Here is a 22,880-nt window from a genome sequence, read left to right as displayed (position 1 = left end):
AATTGATTCTATGCCATATATTTATGAAAGAACCTCCTAGGATAAAGTAAAAATAATGTGCCAAACAGGTTTTAGGTTTCTTGGCTTCTTTTGAATTTCACAGCCAGTGTCATACCGTGAGCCATAAATACAAATACTTACAGCACTTATTTAAACATTCCTGCTTATAATACAACAGCTTTCACATGTACTGACAAGCAGTAATGTCATTTCCTTGTTACAAATCACCGAAAGTGCTTTAATCTGATTAAAGATTTACTCTTGGCTACTCAGAAGGTTTTTAACACACATTTCAGTACTCCCTCTGGTATTTCATAGAAGTGCACATATATTTTCATTTACTATATGACTACATACCTGTCAGTGTTCAGAAGTACAATCTTGTTTCCCCAAAACATTGGACACTTTTTAAAATGTAAATAAAAACAGAATGCAAACATTTGCAAACCCTTTACACGTGTTAACTAATTAAAGACAGCATAAACACATCATCTAAGCTGAATTTTATGCCTTCAAGTCATTTGAGGTGTATGTGACTGAATTGCATCACTTATTCTAAGAACATTCCAGAGACTGAGGAGAACAATTGTTGTCATGCTGAAAGCAAAATGTTTTCCCATTGTTGCTTGATATAGGATTTTGGCTGCTAAACATCAGGGTCTTTTTTCGCTGGGTCTAATAATGCACCAAATGTTTTCAGTGAGTGAAAGGTCTGGATTCCAGGCAGGTCATTTTAACATTAAGACTCTTTTACTATGAAGCAATTTTGTTTTAATATGTGCGGCATGTGTTTTGGCTTTGGGTTAAATAGGCAGCATCTTCCCTGACAAAATCATTGCCTGAATGAGTTGCAGTAGAGGTACCAGTTCACAGGTTGCTGCAGGGTGGAGTGGCACTACAGCTCACAGTTGGTCTCTCAAGGAGCAGAGGAAGGTCTGCTGCTACCTGCTACAAAGGCTCACTGGAGAGGAAACTGAATGAAATTATGGAACACCATCACAGTCACCTGGCTAGCCTACTGGTAGGGAGGTGGTAGAGGCTAGCTGGTCATGCAGTGAGTATGGGATTGTTCTTTTGGATGGATAAAAAAAAAAAAAATGCTAAAATGATTGTGCAAATATACTTTGGCGGCTGTTACGGGGTGGCCTGCCTAAGTAAAGTCTGTGTGTGGGAAACACTGTAAGATGAGCTTGGGCCCTGATACGGGAGAGGCATTTCTGGATCTTTTGTGGGGTTTTTTTTTCCTTTTTTTTGGACTTGCTTCTGTGTATGCAGAGAAACTGTGATCACTTACAAAAACTGTGTCCACTTACAAAAACCGGTGCAATGATTTCCACCACAGAATTGTGCTTTTTTTAATGAGGGGATGGCTGAGATCCCAAAGTTGAAAGCCATCTTCAGTATGGGTATTTCTCTGGCCTATCCTTTTTGAAACATGTTGCTGTGATCAAATTGAAATGGGCACATATTAACATTTTACAGTTTCCACAATTGATGTTTTCTTTCTTCTTATTTTAATATAGGGTTTAAATGATTTTCAAAACATTTGAAGAGCATTCACATGTTTTTCTCAGAAGCAACTGATATCTAGAAGGCCCAGTGGAAGTTAAATGGCATGTCCTTAAAAAAGCTGCCAGACTCTAACCAAACTGATACCGCTGGTATCAGTTCCAATATGACAGTCAGTGAAATTGAGGGTTTACTCTACCATATACCCACATTTAATCATTTTAAGCCAAAGCCGAACAACGGCTTGCTACTGCTAATTTTTGCATCTGCTAGCTAAATGTGACAATAGCGATCTGTTCCAGTAGTTAACAGCTGAAATTCTCAGCCCGGTGCAACGATACCTCAGCCAGGCGCAGCACCAATAGCTAGAACCCTGCACTAGTTACTACAATGCTGAGGCACCAGGGAAGCAATCCATGTGGAGCTAGAGATGTGTATATCTCTAGCTTACACTGATCAAGCATAACATTATGACCACTGACTGGTGACGTCAGTGGTAGCACCTGTTAGTGGGTGGGATATATTAGGGAGCAAGTGAACATTTTGCCCTCAAAGTGGATCTGTTAGAAGCAGAAAAATGGGTGAGTGTAAAGATTTGAGCAAGGTTGACAGGGCCAAATTGTGATGGCTAGTCAACTGCGTCAGAGCATTTCCAAAACTGCAGCTCTTGTGGGATTTTCACCATCTGCAATGGTCCAAGGAAGGAACAGTGGTGAACCAGCAACAGAGTCATGGGTGGCCAAGACTCAGTGATAAACGTGGGGAGCAAAGGCTGGCCCATGTGGTCCAATCTAACTGACGGACTGCTGTAGGTCAAACTGTCAAAAACGTTAATGCTGATTCTGATAGAAAGTTGTAAGAATACACAGTGCATCTCAGTTTGTTGGGTATGGGGCTGCATAGCTGCAGACTGGACAAGGTGCCAATGCTGTCACCTGTCACCCACTGAAAGTACAAACAATGGGCACGTGAGCATCACAACTGGATCACAGAGCAATGGAAGATGGTGACCTGGTCTGATTCTTTTACATCACGTGGATGCTTGCCTCGGTTACCCAGGGAACACCTGGCACCAGGATGCACTACGGGAAGACGGTAAGCCAGAAGATGCAGTGTGATGTTTTGGCCAATGTTCTACTGGGAAACCTTAGGTCCTCCCATCGTCTACCTAAGCATCACTGCAGACCATGTACATCCTTTCATAGAAATAGTATTCCCTGATGGCTGTGACCTCTTTCAAATGCATAATGCACCCTGCCACAAAGCGAATTTGTGGCAGAACGATTTTGAGGTGTTGATTTGACCTCCAAAATTCCTCAGCTCTTAGTCTAATAAAGCATCTTTGGGATGTGCTGAAGAAACAAGTTCGATCCATGGAGGCCCCACTTCACAGCTTACAGGACTTAAAGGATCTGTCGCTAACGTCTTGGTGCCAGATACAACAGCACGCATTCAGGGGTCTAGTGGAGTCAGTGCCTCTGTGGGTCAGACCTGTTTTGGCTGCAAAAACGGGGACCAACACAATATTAGGCAGGTGGTCATAATATTATGCTTGATCAGTGTAAACTGGAAGGCTCTGCCAAATTCTCGATTGTATTCAATACTTTTTTCCTTGCCTCCAAAACCACTGCTTCTCACATTCTTACTTTCTACAATGTCAGGACATGCTATATATGTGCTGTATGCTATGAATAAAGTTTAGGGAAACAAAGTGTTATGTCAAATAAATAACAGATAATGTATGTTAGGGAATGAAAACTAACACTGGACAGAAATTGTGAGGCCAGGATTCATCCAATATGATAAAAATTCCTTAGATACAAAAACCAATTCCTGAAACAATATCCACAACTGTCATAGAAAAATTGTTCACCACCATAGAACATGAAACTTTACCAACTACAATATGATTATAGCTAACAGATTGAAAGATAATTACAGAAAATCTTTATGTGAAGGAGTCTTTGGTGGGAAAAGAGGGAAAAAAAGGGAAATTTTGTTGGCCCTAAACTTACAGCATTTAGTGTATTTACCCCATACATGTAGCTGCAACTGTAACATGATCATGGAAAGAAATTACCTATAAAAAAGACACAGGCCTGCATTTTACTCATTTGGCAGACACGGAAGGTTTGATCGCATACAAAGTTTCAAAGGTTGGAGTGTCACCTGATCCTCTGTGTGTGTGTGTGTGTGTGTGTGTGTGTGTGTGTGTGTGTGTGTGTGTGTGTGTGTGTGTGTGTGTGTGTGTGTGTGTGTGTGTGTGTGCATGCACACCATGTAAGTGTGTTCATATGGTAGTGGGGGTCCTCAATGCCTTGGGGAAATGGTATAATAGGCACCAACCCACACCAGGGGCCAAAACCTCACCAGCTCCTGGACAAAGTGACCTGCCTCAGCCATATTTGATTTCAAGGCCAATCTTTGAATGGATGGGCTCAGGGCAGATACAAAAAGGCCAAAGAAGAGGACTGGGCTGTTCTGATTTGCTTTAGACCACTTGTCAGGCTTATTTGATGCCTGGTAAGTTTTCACAGAACGATCTAAAATTAATGCAATAGGCAGACTCAGGGCCTCTTGTCTGATCAGAATTAGGGAGATGGATGAAATAGAGGAAAGGAAAACAGAGTCCATGAAATATTTTTTTTAATGAATCTCTTTCTGGTTAATTTAGTTATCCTATAAAAGGAATTGCAACTGCTTAAAAAAATTGGTAAAGTTTTTTTAATGCTATGAAAATGCATTTGCAATATGATTGAGTGTAGCTTAGTAGCCTATGCAGGGCAGATTGAAGAAGTGAAAATATGGAAATTACTTGTTGTTTGCTAAGATTTAAAGATATGTTAAAAAATAAAAGGTTACTAAGGTGGCTCACTAAGAAATATGAGCTTGAGACTTTACAAAGAAGTCTGTAACTGTGACTGAGGAAATGACGCTGAATAAAACAATTTACAACAAGTACATTTGACATTCCAAGTGGATGACAGACAAATATTCATGTGACAGCAGACTCCTCTGTCAAACTGTGGTTTCCAGTGATTCAGTGTACCATCCGTCAGCACTAAACTGCTGGGCAGTGGCACTGAATCAGTGCTGGAGGGCATCAGTCTTGGGAGTTGAGCCAGCTGAGAGATATAGTGCCTTGTAGAAAGCAGAAGACCATATCACAAACCCCTATTGTAGCAGAGTGTTACATATATGCTCCGGCACTGACATCTTTTAAAAATCAATGACTATCTTGACTAAATCCTAGTCTGACAGACAAAGCACTCACACACTGAATTCATATACTGTGTGCTCATGCTTCATTGCACCATTTTGTTATGAACACATTTTTTACTAAGTATTTTGTTTAGATCAAGTATCTTAATGTGGTTTGAGTAGACTTGGAAGTGTAAGCAGATTTTGGTTGGCGTGACCTAAGGTTCAGTGATCACACCCTCGGACCTTACTTTGAGGACCATTTCTTTTTTTATCAGCTTTTGTAATACCCATCCAGTACTGATTAAATGGCAATAAAGAAATCTGTGGGATCTATAAGAAAAAATGAGATACTGATCTCCTTATAGGACCAAAATAAATGACTATACTGAATCCAAGTAGTGCTGCTGCAGGTCTGCATTAAGGTCCAACAACTAGTTTTATTTCTTTTTTGCCATTTGCTTAGATAACCCATATGGCCTATCATTTGCAATTGTCAGAACCATGGGCTCATCAGTCATATTCAAGATAATAAGGGGTAAAGGTACCCAAGCGGTTAATCTGAAAATGAAGCATAAAATTCTATTTTTCCTATCACCTAACACCATTATCATGTAATATAATCAGATTTGGAAATGGTGATTTCCCAAGTTGTGCTGATTTCATGCTGTTCTTATCTGGAGGTACTCTTCAAAAAGTTTTAAGGCTCTTCAAGCAGAAAAAACTGTTGAAACCAGTGGCTGATGAGAAGTTAGGATATCAATTTAAAAATGGATCTAAAATGTTCAGAAGTAATATATCTATCATTTTATTTAATTTTAGTGTAACTTTAATGATTTACATTAAAGTTACACTAAAGTAAATGTGATCGGAATCAAAAATTATAAAGAAATTGAACTGTATATCACTCTAAAGAAAACACACAATAAGAGACAGGTTTTAAGCATGAGATAAGATGCTTATCCCACCTTAAGGGAAGAAACCAGTGAGGAAAAAAAAAAAGGCACACCATCAGTACATCCGCATGACATCTGCGGTAAATGAGAACTCATCTGTCAGCAGTCAGCGCTCTCTGAGCGACACAACCTCCCACCAACAACACACACCAAACTCTTTCTAAACAAACACAAACAAGACAGAAGAGATCCCTCGATCATCATCACATAGCTGTAAACACAGATGTGCTGAGAGTCGTGTCGTTCAACAGAAACAGACAAGGCTGAACAGGAAGTACAGTATGGCCTGAACACAACACATGCACACGTGCGAGCACTGGTGTAGCCTATTAAAGGATGCAAAACCATTAAGTTTTAATTGAAGGGAAAATTGTGGAGAGAGTTTAAATTCCAGATGTTTTGTCAGCTGCAAACATGGATTTGAGCACTATCGAGAAGCCAAGACAGTAACGGCTCCAAAAGCTTGACATGAAATTACGTAGAACAGTGGTGAAATTTTTTGAATTCTTCTACTCTGCAAGAAATTTAATCCAATGCAGGAATGGTTCTTTCTGTCACAGACAACACTGCCATTGTCCTCTGGGGTTACAGACCCTTTCCTGAAAGGCTGTCTGCCTGGTGGCCCCAGGCTAATCTGAGCTGGGCCGAGTGGAGGTCACAGGGCATATGCTTAGGCTGGTGGTCTGAGCACAGATCCTTCAGATCACTACTTAGGTCAGATGGCTCAATTTTCTTGAGATAATCTGGCAAAAGTGCTTATTTTCGAAGATACTAATTTTTAGCACTTATGTTTCAGATTACAGTAAGTAGGCTACTGTTGGCTATAATGTACCCTATCCTTAAATTAGCTGTGGCCACATTAAATATACATTTAATTCCAGGAACAGAGTGTCAGAGCTGCCAAACTGACTGGTCCACATTTTCTTCACACACAGATGAAGACCAAACATCATGCCGCTTGGCCTGAAATTAGCACAAGTACACTGTTGACGAAGAAGGCTAATTCTAGCTCCTCATCCTACTCTGCTTTGTCTTTGTGGTAATCAAATCTGAATGTTTCATAGAATGAAGATTAAGCCCTCACTTCCTGCTTGGCTCACCAAAGTCAGCTGTCTGTTCAAATGCTGGGCCTGAGCTGATGTTGCTAATGAAGGCCAGATGTGGATTGCCACAGCACACACATTTTCTTTCTTTGAAGAAATTGAGAGTTACTGCTTCTTTACAAACCAACAGACTGATCTGTGGTCCACCATCAACTACCACTGTAGTCACTGGTAATTCACACGGAATCTGCTAGTTTAATACCTCATATGTGTGAATACTTTTTTCATTCCTGGCTTTAATTTCTTTACCAATAACCTATCTATCTGTCCATCAAGAAGGATCAAGATATTACACTCCATGTCTCTTGCAATTTATTCATTTTTTTGTAATTATTTATTTATTTATCAGTTTTAAATGTTATCAGAGGAAAGGCTGAAATAGGAGAAAGCTTTTTTTTTTTCTTAAACTACACAACCCCCGTCACCTTCCCACTGGGGCTACTGTAAACATGAGCCATAATGCTCTTTCTTTCATGTCCTGTGCACACACTGAATAGCTTATCTCCAATAACACAGCATATCATTCCATGACTGGCCCACATCCCGTTATATAAGAACAGATCTGGATTCTCAAATTACACTGATTATAAGATAAAGCAATAAATGTATAGTAAATGTACAATATATCCTATCCTGACCTTTAGAAAACAGCACAGTTACTGGAAGAAATACTCTAACCCCAATAAAATGCAAACAGATCCCGCATGTGGATAGTCAAGGACTGGGCATGTGCTACTGCCAAGTTCAAATATTAGCACAATGAAGTGCTACAATATATTTAACAATACATGTCATTTAAAAATGCTTTTTCTTTTACTCCCACAACATGTCTGGCAAATACAACACACAAAACTGCATCCAAACACAAAGACTGGAAAAATTGAGCTGGTAGTAAAACAGCCATGTTTCCTTCTCGGTTTCGTTTATTCCAGGCTATGTTTCCTCGTCTTTTACATGAATTCCCAGTCATGTCTGAAGAAGCTGAAAAACTAAGATGAACAGCAAAAGAGTCTGGTTTGGCCTGAGTGACTAAATAGGTTCATGTAAATGAGTTTCACATGATGTCAGTGGCAGGCCAGGTCCCAAATCCCCAAAGCCCTTCAGCTCCAAAGCAGGAAGAAGCCACTCATCTAACAGGTCTCTCAAGGGTGTCTGGTCATGCATATACCCTAAAGTGAAGACTAATTGTATTGTCCATGGATGGCAAATTGGGTCCAAGTCATTATGTAGGACAGAAAAGCTACAAGGAGGCTCCTATGGAGTCGCATGAGCACCAGAAGCTTGCTTTTCAGATCATCAGATCCCTCAAAAATATCTGCCATGCCATGAAGAGTTTAGAGCAGTGATCAAAGCCAGAGTATAATCCTAATGTAATACAGTAAGCAGACTTTGCTTCCATGTGTTCTTACAGGATCCAGATGTGAAAAGCTGGTAGTGACATAAATCGATATGCAGTGAAGTGCTTATTTAAAGGGAAGGAAAAAAAGATAATTATGTAATTTAAAGGGGAAAAAAAATAAAGTATAGACTATCCAGTGACATTTCACTGAACTTGTTGGGGTCCGATGGGGGAGAAAGGTTACACAGATCCAAAGACGTATTCACAGTCAGATATGTACTCTTTTTCACACCTGGATTAGTTTATGCTGTCTCACCTTCAAGCTCAAATCTCTTGAAACATCAGCACTATGTGCTCACACTGTCTCAGCAGGTCGTATACAGTGTATTCTGTAACTTTATCCCTTGTAATTGTAATAACTGTGGTCAACAATTACATTAGATTAAGGACAACAAATTATCAATCCATTATCTAATCCAGCCTTAGAGTTCAGAAGTTCACAGATGCAGACAGCAGTCTTAGCCACATTAGTACATTTGTAATAGAAAACTATTAATTGCATCTGTCTCTGAGTAGCATCTGCTGTCACACTTTACAAGAAGAAGCACATCACAAAACAAAACTGGCAAAGACAATACTTGTGGGAAATTCCGAGAAGACAGATTTTTTTTTTTAATATTACATCATAATCAGAGTATGACTCCTCTGCAGCCACGTAATGAGATACAGACCAACTGTGAAGCTTCCAGAACAGGATATTTAATTCTTCTTAATTTAGTTCTAAAACCATTTCAGCTAGGATTGAAAAAAAAAAAAGAACTGACTTACTGTAGCTGCCAAAATATGCTTGTAAAAGATGCTTTGTTGCAACAAACTAACAAATGGAAAAAAGCTAGGCAAAATAGGGAAAATACAGAAAGGTGCACCACTGTTACTATGTTACAAATTACCTCCAGACACAGGCAGTATGAATGATGATTTAAAAGAAAACTGCATTAACGACAGTAGTTGCTAGGCAGAGCTTTCCAAAACCCCATCTACAAGTTGTTGCCATCTACCAACACATGGCGCAGTATTACAAATCCATGGAGAAATTGGTAATGTGGGCTACTCATGTTTATGGTGTTGCTGGTCCTTTGGCTTTGACCCAACACAAAGACCGAAGTTATTATGGACACTCTCGTGTAGTGCAGAGGACAAAAAACAAAAGGACGTATTTCAGCCTATGCCAAACCAGTAACTCTCAAGCTGACAACTGACTGTGAGCTACCACACTTTCACACATAATCCAGTGAATTATCAGCCATAGCTGGGATGAGAAAGGCAGGCACTAGGACCTGAAGCACTGCACAGCCACACAACCATACGGAGCCTGCAGCCTCTGAGAGCTTCTCACTTACTTTCAGAACAATTTTCAAACAAGTGCAAGACTCGGAAAGGACTGTGTGAGATAATTCACAGAAGAATTTGCTCTTCCCCCCCTCCTTGGCTTGGTCTGAAGCTGGAAACAAACTGGAATATATTTCAGTAAGCGTGGGGAGTAGTACGTCAGTGAGAGAAGATAGAGCTTTTTTCAGAGGTACAGAACTATTTTACCACCATCTACACTGCATGGATGTACTGTAGCCTAAAGGTGTATCACATATATTATTATCAAATACTCTAGTGAGTAATGCATAAGTTCTCACCAATTTACAGTGAAAACAAAAGAGTTTTGTGGAATACTGAAAAGTTTTCATGTTAGAGTAACTAGGTGTGGAGAACAGGTATTACACAAGATAAACTTTCACATGCAGCACTAGGACATTGTCCTGTTTTTCCTATTTTACTGTAATATACCTGCTGAGCATTATTAATAAAAGGGTTTAGTGTTGAACATCAGACCCAACAGGGAGCTGATCATCTGCTTCATCCCCTCAGACACTGTTCAGGCTTAGCCTCATCAGGTTACAATAGCAGCGGTCAAACCTACACTCGTCTCCTTGGGCTAGGTAATGTTCTCAAAGCATTCCTGCAGACTTTGTGTATTTGCATGGTATGTTGGGTTGGAAACAAGGAGCTAGCTGCAGGGTAGTTTTCTCAAATTATGTGTACCACAGAGTTAAGACAAATTATTGCATTCTTGGCATAATAGCAGGTGATTAAACTGGAGACAACTTGCTATGCTATTTAGATGAAATTTACTTTTAGAAATTTAAGCAAAACTTTAACATATGGTTCATTGTGGACTTATTAAAGAACTCATTTCCTCGCCCCTCTATTAAACCCATTCCCGAGAAATTCACTCCAACTTTTAGAAGCTTGCTGAGGTGGAGTGGTGAAAACTTTCCAGGTAAGGTATTGTGAGCTTATGGGCTGTAAAATAGTTTGCATTAGAACTAAATAATGCATACAGGGACAGAGCAACTAATTTACAGTTATCAGCTGGCATGAAAACCAAAGCGCACAACTGATAAGAGGGCTTCTTTTCACTCAGAAAGTGGGAGCAGTAGTTAGTTTACAAGGACAAATAGCTATGAAATCAGAGGGGCTTTCTTAATAGGATGTTGGCCACAGTGATGAACTGAATTAAATTTTTTTCATCACATCTGAAAAAGACAGCAAATAAAAACAGATGACTTTAGAGAGCCCCCCCCTCCCCAGAGATCTCACTGCATTGCCAAATGCTGATTTTCGATCACTGGCAGATCATTGTCAATTTTACGCTCCACCATGAGGAGCAGATTTAGACTTCCAATCTTTTGGAGTATCTTTGAAGCAGCAGGAGTGCAATTTAGTCAATAATGCTTTAAAAGAGGACTTGGTGCTGTGTTTTCTGACATAGGACAGTGAGCACAAAGTGCACTTGGCAGTTGTAGTTAATAGAGTACTGACTAGAAAACAAAAATATGAATACCATATAGCTCTTTGTTCCAGTGCTTTCTACTTTTTAACCAAGTAAGAAGAAAATGCCCAAGCTCTCTTGAGTGGGCCACAAACACTAAACTAGCACATTTTGCGAAATGCCTCGTGAGGAACATAATATCGGCAACACTGTTAAGTATGCTAATTATATGCTTTTTAAATGTTACATGTTTAGATTATAGATTATGGCTTCCCCAAAGTAATTACAATTTACAATTGTGCCTGAACTAAAGTGCTAATCAAGGTGATGGACTTGATACTTTCCAATGGAGAAAGTTGCACAGACTCTCCCTAGATGTTTCGTAAAGTTTCCAGATTTAGTCTGCATGTAATAACTTTCATCTCTAAATCACCTGTTGAATATTTTTCCCATTAACTTTTCTGTTTTTTTGGGTGATAAAATGGAAAATATGTCTATCACAGGAGGAATTGTGACATCTATGAATTGCTTTTTTATACACAACAGTTCAAAACCCATGGATAATTAATAATGTAATGTTATGTAAAAAAAAAAAAAAAAATAGCATTATGTAATACAGCGGCTGACACTGAAGAAACTTTGGCAGAACATTAGTCAGACGAAACTAAGGTTTTGTTTTTAAAAAGTGACTAAACAGTTATTATCTTTGCCAAACACTACATTCTTATCATTCTTTATACAACGTGATATAAACAAACACATTTTTTATATTTGAGTGCAATTATTTTAATGTGGCCAAAATATTTAACTTTTAGGTTTTTTTTTAAAGCAACCAAGGAAAGTGTCCAATGGAAAATATGCATGTCAGACATTTCTTAACCATTGTGGTGGATGATGGCGAGTTGAGTATCTCCCTTTTTTCCGTTTAGTGGTATGCAGCGAAACAGTGTTCATCAGTGAAGCGCACCAGCTGTAATTCCTCATAGCTGAGAAATCTGTTGCACAGGTGGATGAACAGGGTTTAGCAGTCCAGATTCAAACTCTTGAGACAGGTTACAGATGCTTTACGGTACATTTGAGTAGAGCCAGGGCATAAACATTTCTGTTCATCCAAAAAAAAAAAAGAGAGAGAAAAAAAGTATATCTCTGCCAAGGCCACCTACTTATACGATCTTCTAAAAGAGCAGAAGGTGAGACAAATGGTGTCCACTGTAGAGAGGTGGTGCTTTAAGCATACAGATGCATTTGCTGTCATTTGCTATCATGCAGCTTTAGATTGACAAGCACTTGTCTGGTTCTTCTCAGCTCTCTGTATGGTTGCCAATTAAATGACATACAGTCCGAGCTTGTTGATGTTTCAAAAAGAATCAGTGACAAAAAAAAAATAATAATAAGTTCCAGAGTTTGCACATATGTCTGAAACACCAGTTTTATATCAAATGCACAAGAGTGAATAGTTTGTGCCAAATAACTGGAACCTCAGTGTGCAACAGATGCTGTAACAAGTTGTGACTGTGTACACTACATCTGAATGTACACAGCTTCTGGCCATGCAAAATAAATAACAAACATAATTCCTAAAGCACAAGATGCATAAAAACAACTTCTCATCCTATCAATAATAAGTTTAACACTCAGTGTGAAGGATAAATTCAAAGTTCACGTTTCAGTTTACTTAAACTTTGGAAATTCAGAGTAGAGTTGGTCATTGTGGCTATCTCATTTAGCAATGGTACCCCTACTGTACTTCATAGAAAACTTGTAAAGGTTCCTAGAATGCAGTAAAATGTGAACTCACAGTACAGGGGGATGGAAAACTTTGTATTTGACACACTAAGCAACTGAAACAGGCACAGGGGATCAAATCAGTAAAGCTTGTCTCTTGATGTTGTACAGTTGCATGTATATAGTTACAGTTATATACCTACAGTTTTGTTAACCTTGACTGTAATTGTAGTGGAATACAAATAAACCTTGCTCACAGAGTTTTATGCTGATTAGCTTTTTCTCCATAAAAGTAGTGATGCTAAATGTATAACTATTTTTAGACTAGTTCATTAACATTGCATGTAAGCTTGTTAAAATACACAAAACACATAATTCCAGATTCCTCTTCTTCTGTCCCAAAAAAGAGCACAACAGTAATTGTCTACAATAACCAAAGCCTGTGTTACTCCTCCCCTCACTGGCATCAACCTGATTGGCAACATTTCATATATAATTGCATCAGCATCTATCCTTCCACATAGACATGTCTCATCATCTTTTGTAGCTTCAGGCACAGTTCAACACACAGTACCCACTTACAAAATACTGAAAAACATGGGGTACTGTTAAAACCTTCTGCACAACTGCAGACAATTATTTCTCTTAATTACTCAGCAGGAGCTGCTCAGTTTGATATCACATTGAGAACACAAAGTTCCCTATCGTTAGAGACCGTGCATTAAAATGACACATAAAAAAATAGCTGTCTAAGACATGTTTCTTCCAAGGCTGAAAAATCCCTCCACGATATGAATGAATTGAGTCCCTGGATCCAGAAGGATAACTGGATATGGATTAGTTTGTGATATTTTCCTGAGAACATCAAGACAATGCTTTCTAGATTTTCTTATTTCAATTTGTTACATATTTATAAAGATGTAAATTGTCCATGTAAATAGCCTCTCCAAAAACAGTGTTCCTTAAAGTTGGGCAAAGCCCCATCTTTGTTCATATTTTCATGAAAATCCTTGCATAAAATCTGAATGGACCTGCTAAAAAAAAAAAAAAAACAGCAAATCAAGCCAGTCACATGCTTTTAACCTCCCTGGTGGAGTTAACAAAGTAAAAGTATATATGTGTGAATGGGAGCAGCAGCTAAAACAGGCCTGTGCCTGTGATTAAGCTGTATTGCCTCTCTCCAGTGAAGTGCCCCTGCAAGCAGAAGTGCCTCATCATCTGCGAGCACAAGTTACAATAAGGCCACACACACAGTTTTTGAACTGTGATTCACTCTCTTCATCCAGCACAGCAACTACAACTCAACCCCATAACCTAACTATCTATCAGTAACTTCAGCTCTTTCATATATAGTCTACTGTAAATTAACAGCAATACAAAAGGAAAATGTTCTTTTATAATGTGATTAACTTGAGAATGTTTTTCAGAATATTTAATTGTTTATTTAAAAAGTGTTGCAAAACTAAATTGACGCTGATGATTGTCATTTCCACTATCTGCCAAAGTGGCAAACTGTTAACACAGATACTGGCAGCGCTGCATTTTCATGCTTGTATTTTGCCTGAGTCATCAGGTAAGGACTAATTGTGTGAAGGAAAATTCCTTTTGATTTGAGCCAGTAAAAACAAACTAGGCAAAAGCCCAGAAGACCACTAAAAGAGACCACATGCAAACAGTCAAATTTGCTTGAAAAATAAACCGTCAAACACAGCAACATGCGTGCATTTTTACATACACACTGCAGCTTTTTTGATGTTGCTTTATTTATGCTGCATAAAAGCAGGGGTGAATTTATTTAGAAAAGCTGCAACCATAATATAGGGATTCAGAAAATTGCTGTGACGAAATCAGTGGCTACAGTAAAAAAGGGCCACAAAAGGTGTAAGAGGGAATGCAAGAAGCTGTTTGATTGGCCATAAAGGTGCAGATATATCACATGCTCACTGAAGCGAAACTTTAAACAATCACTTTAGTTTACCACAAAATGGCAAAGCAAAGATGGAAACAAAAGCCAGAAAAGAAAATTGAGTCCCTTCTCCACAAGGTGACAAAACAACAGCGATAGTTCAGAACTTCCTAATACTTGTTACACAAAAGATTGAAATACAGTACACTCCAAATGCATACCTTCTTGTACAATAACCCACTATGAGCCCAGCCTATCAGCATCCTAAAAAGTCTGTTAAACAAGTCACTGCAACACTGTGGACCACAACTCAAAATATCACAACACAGGGACGGCTGGATTCCTTTAATACCAAAGAATATATTGTGGGTAACTTTTTCAGACAAACATGACTGCTAAAAGTTAAAAATGCAATCTGATACTTGAATTGGCCCTTCCTAGTGATGGTGCTGACAGACACAAACAGCAAAGGTTTAAGAAGGCCTCTTATTGTGGAATAAATGTTTTTACAGCCAAACAAAAAAAAAAAATCCCAAAATGTGAAACAAAAATCTGCCTGGCACTCTACTCTAAAGGATCTGCTTATTTTGTTTTTTGTTTTTTAAATGATGACAGTGACAGACTCAACGTTGGACAATGTAAAGATCGGGCCAAACAATTTCTGTAAGCGAACAGAGAAATGAAAGCAGCTGTTCAGTCCAGGCATAAAAGCCGTATCTGATCTGGCATTTGCTTTTTTAATGTTCTGCAATAGCTGAAGTGGCTGTAATCTTTAACATAAAAACAGTCAACAACAGTCATCAGCAGAAGAGACGGAAACAGCTCTGGTGCACTGAGCCTATGCCTAAATGGACTGAAGGTAATTCAAAAGTAGACTTGATTGTGATATACAGTTCATCTCAGGTGAATGAGGTCTGCCAAGTTCTGAGTACGAACTAAACTTCCACCACATTGTTGAACGTGATGAAAACAACCCCATATGCTGACCCCCTCCACCCCACCCCCCCACTCCCCGCCCCGAGTCATTTTTGTAAGTGTATATCTTGCTAACTATTTTGGAGTACTTGAGCAGAGCCTGTGCCTTCATTCAGTCTGTTGTGTTTAGATACATTGTGTATAGAGACTGGGGTCAGCTGCGTTTCCTCAGTGCACTGAGACCAAACACAACCATCAGTGAGTAATGAAACTGTCCTTGTTAAATCTGCTATTTACCACTCTCATGTGGTTGTTTCTGTTGTAGTCCCTGGTTATATTTCATGTCTGGGGTTTTGTGAAACATAAAGAAATATGCAGTACCACTTTATGATGCGTTCTTTCTGTAGCTGTTTTCACTTATCTTTGATGTCACGAACTTCAACGGATTTTCATGCGTGCCTGTGTGTGTGGATGTGATGTCTGCTGTTTAATCTGAGAGGTCAAAAAGGAAGTATGCTCCAAGTCAAGACCTCTTCTGCTAACTGCTTAGCTTGTAAATACTAAATCACAAAGCTGCATTATAATTTGGGCAGATTGTGTATCTTATCACAGGAACATAAACAATAGGCTGCTATCGTCATCCAGATGTTGCAGAGTGTCTATTCTCAGTGAAAACTCTTAAGTTTCAATCTGTTCCATCACTAAAAGCTTTGGAGGAAAAGACTAAATCCACTCTAAATTTTGACGATAGACCGACCCTCCCTGATCTGCTCTTTGGCTCGACACATTTCAGTCTCAGTTTGGACCTGATGCGGTCTTTGCGTTTCAGCGCCAGGCAGACTTCCACACATCTGCCTTAAATCACAGCCAACTGCCAGCCCCGTTTCTCAAAACAAAGGTCATGCTGGGTTTGAAATGGTTTCGCACATAGTTGTCTGATAAGAGAAAAACAGAAAATCGCCTCGACTAGATGCAACAGGACAGCAGTCAAGAAAAATTGGAACTCAAAGCCTTCAATTGCATGCCATTATCTTTCTTAACATGATTCCTTTGAGTAGTTGCCAAAAGAAAAAAATAAGGCATTTCACTTGTGGACAAGCTGAGGCAGGTTTACATAGGTGGGGAAACGTTCCATTCACAATATCCTTTTGAATATTGCAGTATCCACATGTGCACATTTAAATATTGCAATATTCATGTGCACATGTGGCAAGACGTTTTTGAATTTTGATCAGACGTTTTTGTATAATCTTGTGAAAATAAACTAGGTAGCTAGGTAGGTAGGAAGGTAGGAAGGTAGGTAGGTAAGTAGATCATCTACGGTGTTAAGTGTATTAGATCCTTTAACATTAATTTTTAATTGTACTGCTGGTTGCTTTAAAGGCCAAGATTAAGAATGTTGTTGTTTCCATTGTGCAGCCAGCTCTTTACTCATTTTGACTGAGGAAAATAAACAATAGGAGGAATCCAAACTTATCCAACTCAAAGTTAGTTCGAAGCTCTAGTGTAATGGAGATATTTCTTCATAATGTCAAGGAGGAAATTTTGTTTACTCAAGAGTTCCAAAAAGGATCGTAATTGACATTTTTTGACGTCACCCTGAACCAAAGTTGCAGTCTGTTGAAAACTTTATCACTGACTAATGTCATTTTTCTCAGCGATGGACAGCCCTCTCTGCAGTTTCTTACTGTCTATAAAGCCAGTTATCACCTGCAGCTGTTGCTGCTGTGTGGGTGTGCTGGTTCTTTGACAAAAACGACTCCAATTTAAATAAACAGTGGGCGGCCTGATGCAAGATCTGTATTCATAGTGAACAACCATTTTTCCAAAGGGAGTATCAATGAGAATCCATAAACTGAACTCATTCATCTTTTTATTACAGGACCACAATCATGGGGTGTTTAATTCATTTTTGAATGCGTGTTTTAACCACATTTGTGTGGTGGCGGTGAGGATCTGTTTCCCATACTTTTCTGTGCCTTTAATATAAGTTCTTGCAGTGTACCTACATGCTATGAATTGTACAAAACACCCTCAGGAAGGAAAATACTATACAGTCACCATAGAAACAAAATATGTCCCATTTACCTTTGAGTGAAAGCACTGCACAAGTTAAGAAATGTTTAGACATGGTCATTGCTGCATCTTCCTGTCTTTCCTGGCATATCCATAAAAACACTACAGCAGAGCAACACACGTGGTTAATGAAGGGATTCGTATCCATCAATTAAGATGCAAGAGACTCAAAAAAAAAAAAAAAAGTAAAAAAAAAACCAACAGGTAATACTGAAAATGAAATGTTTGCCAGTTACAAAAATCTGATATTGTGCCACATATTGGCATGGTGACAACTGAGCAATTTAATGACAAAAATATCTCAAAGATTTTAGCATTTGTTCATAAATATTTACTTTTTTCTTCCACACTTCAGTCTGTACTGTTGATAACACACAATCTATGTGCAAAGCTGTAAAGTTTTATACAGAACTGCTCAGAAAGAAAGAAATTGTAACGCAACAGAAAACCAGAAGAACACATTCCTCTACTGGGGCTTAAACTTTAATGGGTCCTTTCACAGACATTACAAGGGAGAAAAATGGCACTCAAAATAATCCAGAAGAGAAATCTGCAGTTGTCCTGCATCTGCCTCCAAAAGTGCCAATCAATAGCTAAACAAGGAAATATATGAGCTTATCATCCTCTTGCACTGACATATGCACAAAATAGAGGTTTGCAACAGTTTAAACTTTTTGTTTGCAGGCTAAGCTACTTGCTATCTAAGTACAAGACATGAATAAGCATGGCATTTGCTGAGTGCTTTGTCGAGATGAGGCAGAGACACTGAGTTAAGACTGGTGCTCTGGATTAACCCGTTAATGAAGCTGCATTGTCATTTAACTTTGCGCCACATTGTAGAAGTATAACTTAGGAAACTTACAGTACCAGTCAAAAGTTTGGACACACTCACCTCTCCAAACTTTTGACTGGTACTGTACTTAAAGACAAAGATGACAAACTTTAAACATCCTCTTAGCTGGTGATCATTTACATGCAGGTCTTTAAAATAACTCAAATAACTGCCCAGAGTCATTATGAAGATGGCTGACAAATGGCAAAACTTGCTCCACCCAAAGACTCATTTATTTGCTCATCTGCCTTCACACACATATGAACTTGACCGATATCTCATTCTTAATCCATAGTGAATACTTTTGTCAATGTAGTGCATCTGTTTTGTAACAGACTAGGAAACATGAGCTAATCAACACAGCTGAGGTTTACAAGAGTGTCAGCTGTGGGGTGATTGGGATATCTACTCATTTTAGTTGTAAAGATTTAGGTATGTGTATTGATTGCTTTCCTTGGCTCTGGTGAGGTAATCCCAGAATAACTCCCTGGAGGCATTACCAAATGGCTATAAAGTAACATCACTTAGATCAAAGAAATTTGGTAGTTCCTTTGAGCTACAGAATTTTCCCACCTAAACAAGTTTCATGAATGTTTAATTCCTTGTCCCATTGTCCTGCATCTTGAGACAAAGTCCCACAGTTTCACTGGTTGTTCTGACTTTTACCCAGTATATAGGAAGGCTTTTTATTATAGTCAGAAGAATGTTAGCCTGTTTAATGCCATACTCATCAAGGAAAGTTACAAGTCACCAAAAGGTCACAAGCTTCAGAGATTTTGTGGAAAATGATGGAAGCTACCACAAAGAAAATTAAGCTGGCGTATTCTGAGAACTAGAATTTTTGTTCTTTTTCAGTTTCACACATGGGGAAAATATGATGTGAAGACACAGTATACATGGTCATAATTTAAAAAAAGAAATCCTAAAATTGCCAGATATGGTTCAAGAAGGTATGCTAATGCTAATCAATAGATATGTCCAAACTGAAACCCCAAAAAAGAGCAACTGAAAAAACAGTGAAATAAAGGATATTTCAACAGCATTTATAGTGAGGTATTTGACAGATAATGTCCTTTAAAAAATGATAAATTACTGATAGTGACCACTGTTTACAGTTAAGGTGAAATTTTTTACTTCACCTTTAGAAATAGCTTATAGAGCAAATTGCTGTGTTTTTCTTTAGGAATTTTAGTTTAATTTGCAGTATTGTCTATAGTAACACTACCTATTTAACATTTTCAGAGATACACTGTAGTTAAGTTAAGGAAAGGAAACTTAAATGTGAAAGAAAACAAAGCTAAAAGAAAAAAATATATAATTATGGTAAAGAAATTATTAAACAACCAGGTTTAACCGTGCCTGTCATTTCAGTCAATTTTGAGTCTGAGGGCTTAAATTCTGCACAAGGGCAGCTTCAACCTGGCGAGCAGTTTTGCATGAATGACCACAGCAACGTAATGAGCAGCATGTCATTCAAAGCCCATTGGTGGCTTTCAGATAAAGTTCCCTGCACCTCCCTTCCTCTTTGAATGAGAGCCCTAGAGGATCAGGTTACTAGCGAGGCTGTGTGACTTTTACCATATGAATGAAGCTACTGCCAATTTTTCAAAGAGAGGTAGATTGTCCCTGGTCTGCAGCACTGGATTGTGTGCCACCGCAGGCTGCTTGTCAATCAACCCAGAAAGAGTTCATTAAACTGACTCCATTAGAACTAATGAGTTGTAGGTCAGCGGTTATGGGTGGCCTCTCCATTCAGGAGTAACAAACCACATAAATGGCAGGCTTGTTGATTTCATTAATTCACACCATCAAGGGGAAGAAATGTTGTGTCAGTGTTGCAGCAGAGTTTGCACAGAATGATATTTCAAGTAAAAGAGGAAGCAGAGGACTGAGTACCTCTACACACCATTAAGTGCAATATAGGGCTGCACGTATCATTGATTGTCATTATGAATTAATGTGAAATCTATTTTTTCAGTTAATTGTTTGCTACAGGATTAAAAAAAAAATATTGCTTGTTTTGTCAAAGTAACTGTCCCAAAACACATGAATTTTTTAAAATAAATATTTCGTTTCATTGTACAATATTATAATATATACATATAATTCATTTGAAGTAGCACATAAGCTTTGTCTCAGCATAGTAAAGAGCACTAGATTCATCTCAGAAGTGTAGGGCAAAAAGCAACAAGTACCAGTGTCCCATCTTGAGAGGCCAGTGCAAGGCTTCACACTGATGGCAAGTAAGGACAGTACTTTGGTAAACCAAACCACACAAAAATGTTGTTTTTCAGTGTTAGAAACTGAAAATAATCAATGGGAACAAAACAGAACAACTGAGCTTTGTGTTAGTTTATGATATAAACAAAACTGTCAGCCAGAAATGCAAAGATTTAAAATTGCTCATGTGAAGGGTGTTAGGTGGAAGTGCGTAGTAAAGCTCTCCTACACCGAGTCTGCACTGATGCAGCACCTGCTTTGTGTTGGATATGGAAAACATTTAACACAAGAATATGAGTTCTGGACCATTTCATTATTAAGCAAAATTAAATGACTTATCTGCAAATTTTGTGCATGTTTATATATGACTTTGCACATGCTGCTTTTAGTCATTGCTGTAAATGATAATAATTTAGAACAAGAAAACAAGGGGCACTCTAAGAGTGCAAACCTCCACCAATGCAGGTCACTCTTCGGGCAGTATTTACTTTTAAGGAAACAATATTATATTTTGCATATACTCATTTTGTTTTATTTGTTCTTTTTTAATGTACTTTAAGATGTTTGTAGTGCAGTAAAAATCAGATAAGGGTAGCATGACAAGCTTTTACTTTGATTACACAATTATGTAGAAGTAGGTAATGGATAACAGGTACTGATTTGTAAATAACTGGACATGAAAAACTTGACTTTTTTTATTTATTATTACTACAGTATAATTCTGACTAATCAGGAATCAGGAAGAAACACATTTTGGGGTCAACCTGAAAACATGACATATTTGGATGCCATTATCATTTCCTAAATATTGCCAATACAGACAACGGCAATATAATTTTAAGTAGCATTTTAAAGATAAAAAAGACATTTTATGAAAGTTTGACCTTATTTTGACCTTGAAGAAGAGATCAGAGGTCAAATGATGATATTTTTAATATTTGGTACTTTCTGTATGTTGACAATACACACCACACTTTAAGAACTGTAGTTTCTAAGTTATAAGCCTTTTTTGTCAATTTTGTGTCAAGTTTTATCAGAATTCATTCAAAAATCTTTTGAGCTATTGTGTCTACAGACAGAATAACATGCAAGAACACACACACGCTACCAAAAATATAACCTCCTTGCTGGAGGCAACAATAACAAGTGGGAGCATTTCAGAAATGATGGTGTAACTGCCCGGATGCTCCCCAGTTTATTTTTAATTAAATGGTAAATGGACTAGTTCTTATATAGTGCTTTTCTACTCTACGTGAGCACTCAAAGCACTTATACATCATGCTTCATTCACCCATTCATACATGCAATTTTGTTGCCACACCTCAGTCCTTTATATCTAACACTGGCACACCGATGAACGCATCAGAGAGAAATTTGGGGTTCAGTAAAAGATACTTTGGCACGCAGACCGGCGCAGCTAGGGGTCGAACCACCAGCCTTCAGATCAGTAGGTGACTCCTGAACAGCTGCCCAACTACTAACTTGATGCTGTAAAAATGGGGTATACTGCCATAATGACAGCTTTTATACTTGAACTTTTATTATGAACTCTTGGTTACACTAGTCACAGAGTGGGAGGGTGTAAGGGACAGAGGGGGATTTGGCCAATGAGTTATAAGAACATCATCTAGCTACTCATAGGTACTTTCCAGTATAAATGCACTTAAGCATTCAAAATTGCAAGTATAAGTACAGACTTATCTCCCACTGAAGGAGCCGTATGTACTGTAAAATGTCTGCAGTATATTCTTTGACCCCATCCAGATAAAGACTCCAGTTCTTCCCGAATCCCTACTTAACTCCAACCAGCATACAGTACGCCAACAGCAGACAGTATTCAGTGGCTAGCCAGCTCCAAAACCTCATTAGATAAATAAGCAGACACCAGATATTATGAAAGTCTATGATCATGAAATAGGAATATGGAAAAATGAATGGGATGTGAAGGCATGGTAGCAGCAATTGCATGGCCAAACCACAAATCACATCCAGCTACTCTGAGGGAATACAGTACCAGTAAACTGAGGCTCTGGATATTATGCAAGCTGGGTCAATGGTGTAATGTGGTCATAATTATATCACAACAAAGTCAAATTTGAATAAGCAACAGTAAAATTAAGCTTTGGGTTCAGCAGAACAGCAGTGTGAGTTGTATATGAGAAAGTTGATTGGTTTAAAATTATTTTAATTGGAAGATTTTTCCAATGTTTGACGATTTTAATTGTACTGACAAATTTGAGGGTTATCCTTTCAAGTGGCAAAAGAGAGCTGAGA

General features: G+C 38.3%; 1 protein-coding gene across 1 annotated transcript in view; it reads left to right on the top strand.

Moving 5' to 3' along the window:
* The first annotated feature begins 9,522 nt into the window (after positions 1-9,522).
* The window catches only part of ngfb (nerve growth factor b (beta polypeptide)), a 32,939-nt gene continuing 19,581 nt past the window's right edge, over positions 9,523-22,880 (top strand). Inside the window, exon 1 of the mRNA XM_030730238.1 lies at positions 9,523-9,687. The gene's annotated coding sequence lies outside the window, so the exon portion shown is untranslated. The remainder of the gene's footprint in view (positions 9,688-22,880) is intronic.

The sequence above is a fragment of the Archocentrus centrarchus genome, chromosome 5 (genome assembly GCF_007364275.1).
Source record: "Archocentrus centrarchus isolate MPI-CPG fArcCen1 chromosome 5, fArcCen1, whole genome shotgun sequence".
Classification (NCBI taxonomy): Eukaryota; Metazoa; Chordata; class Actinopteri; order Cichliformes; family Cichlidae; genus Archocentrus; species Archocentrus centrarchus.
Note: the sequence above shows the minus strand (reverse complement) of the source record. Positions and strands in the feature narration are given on the sequence as shown.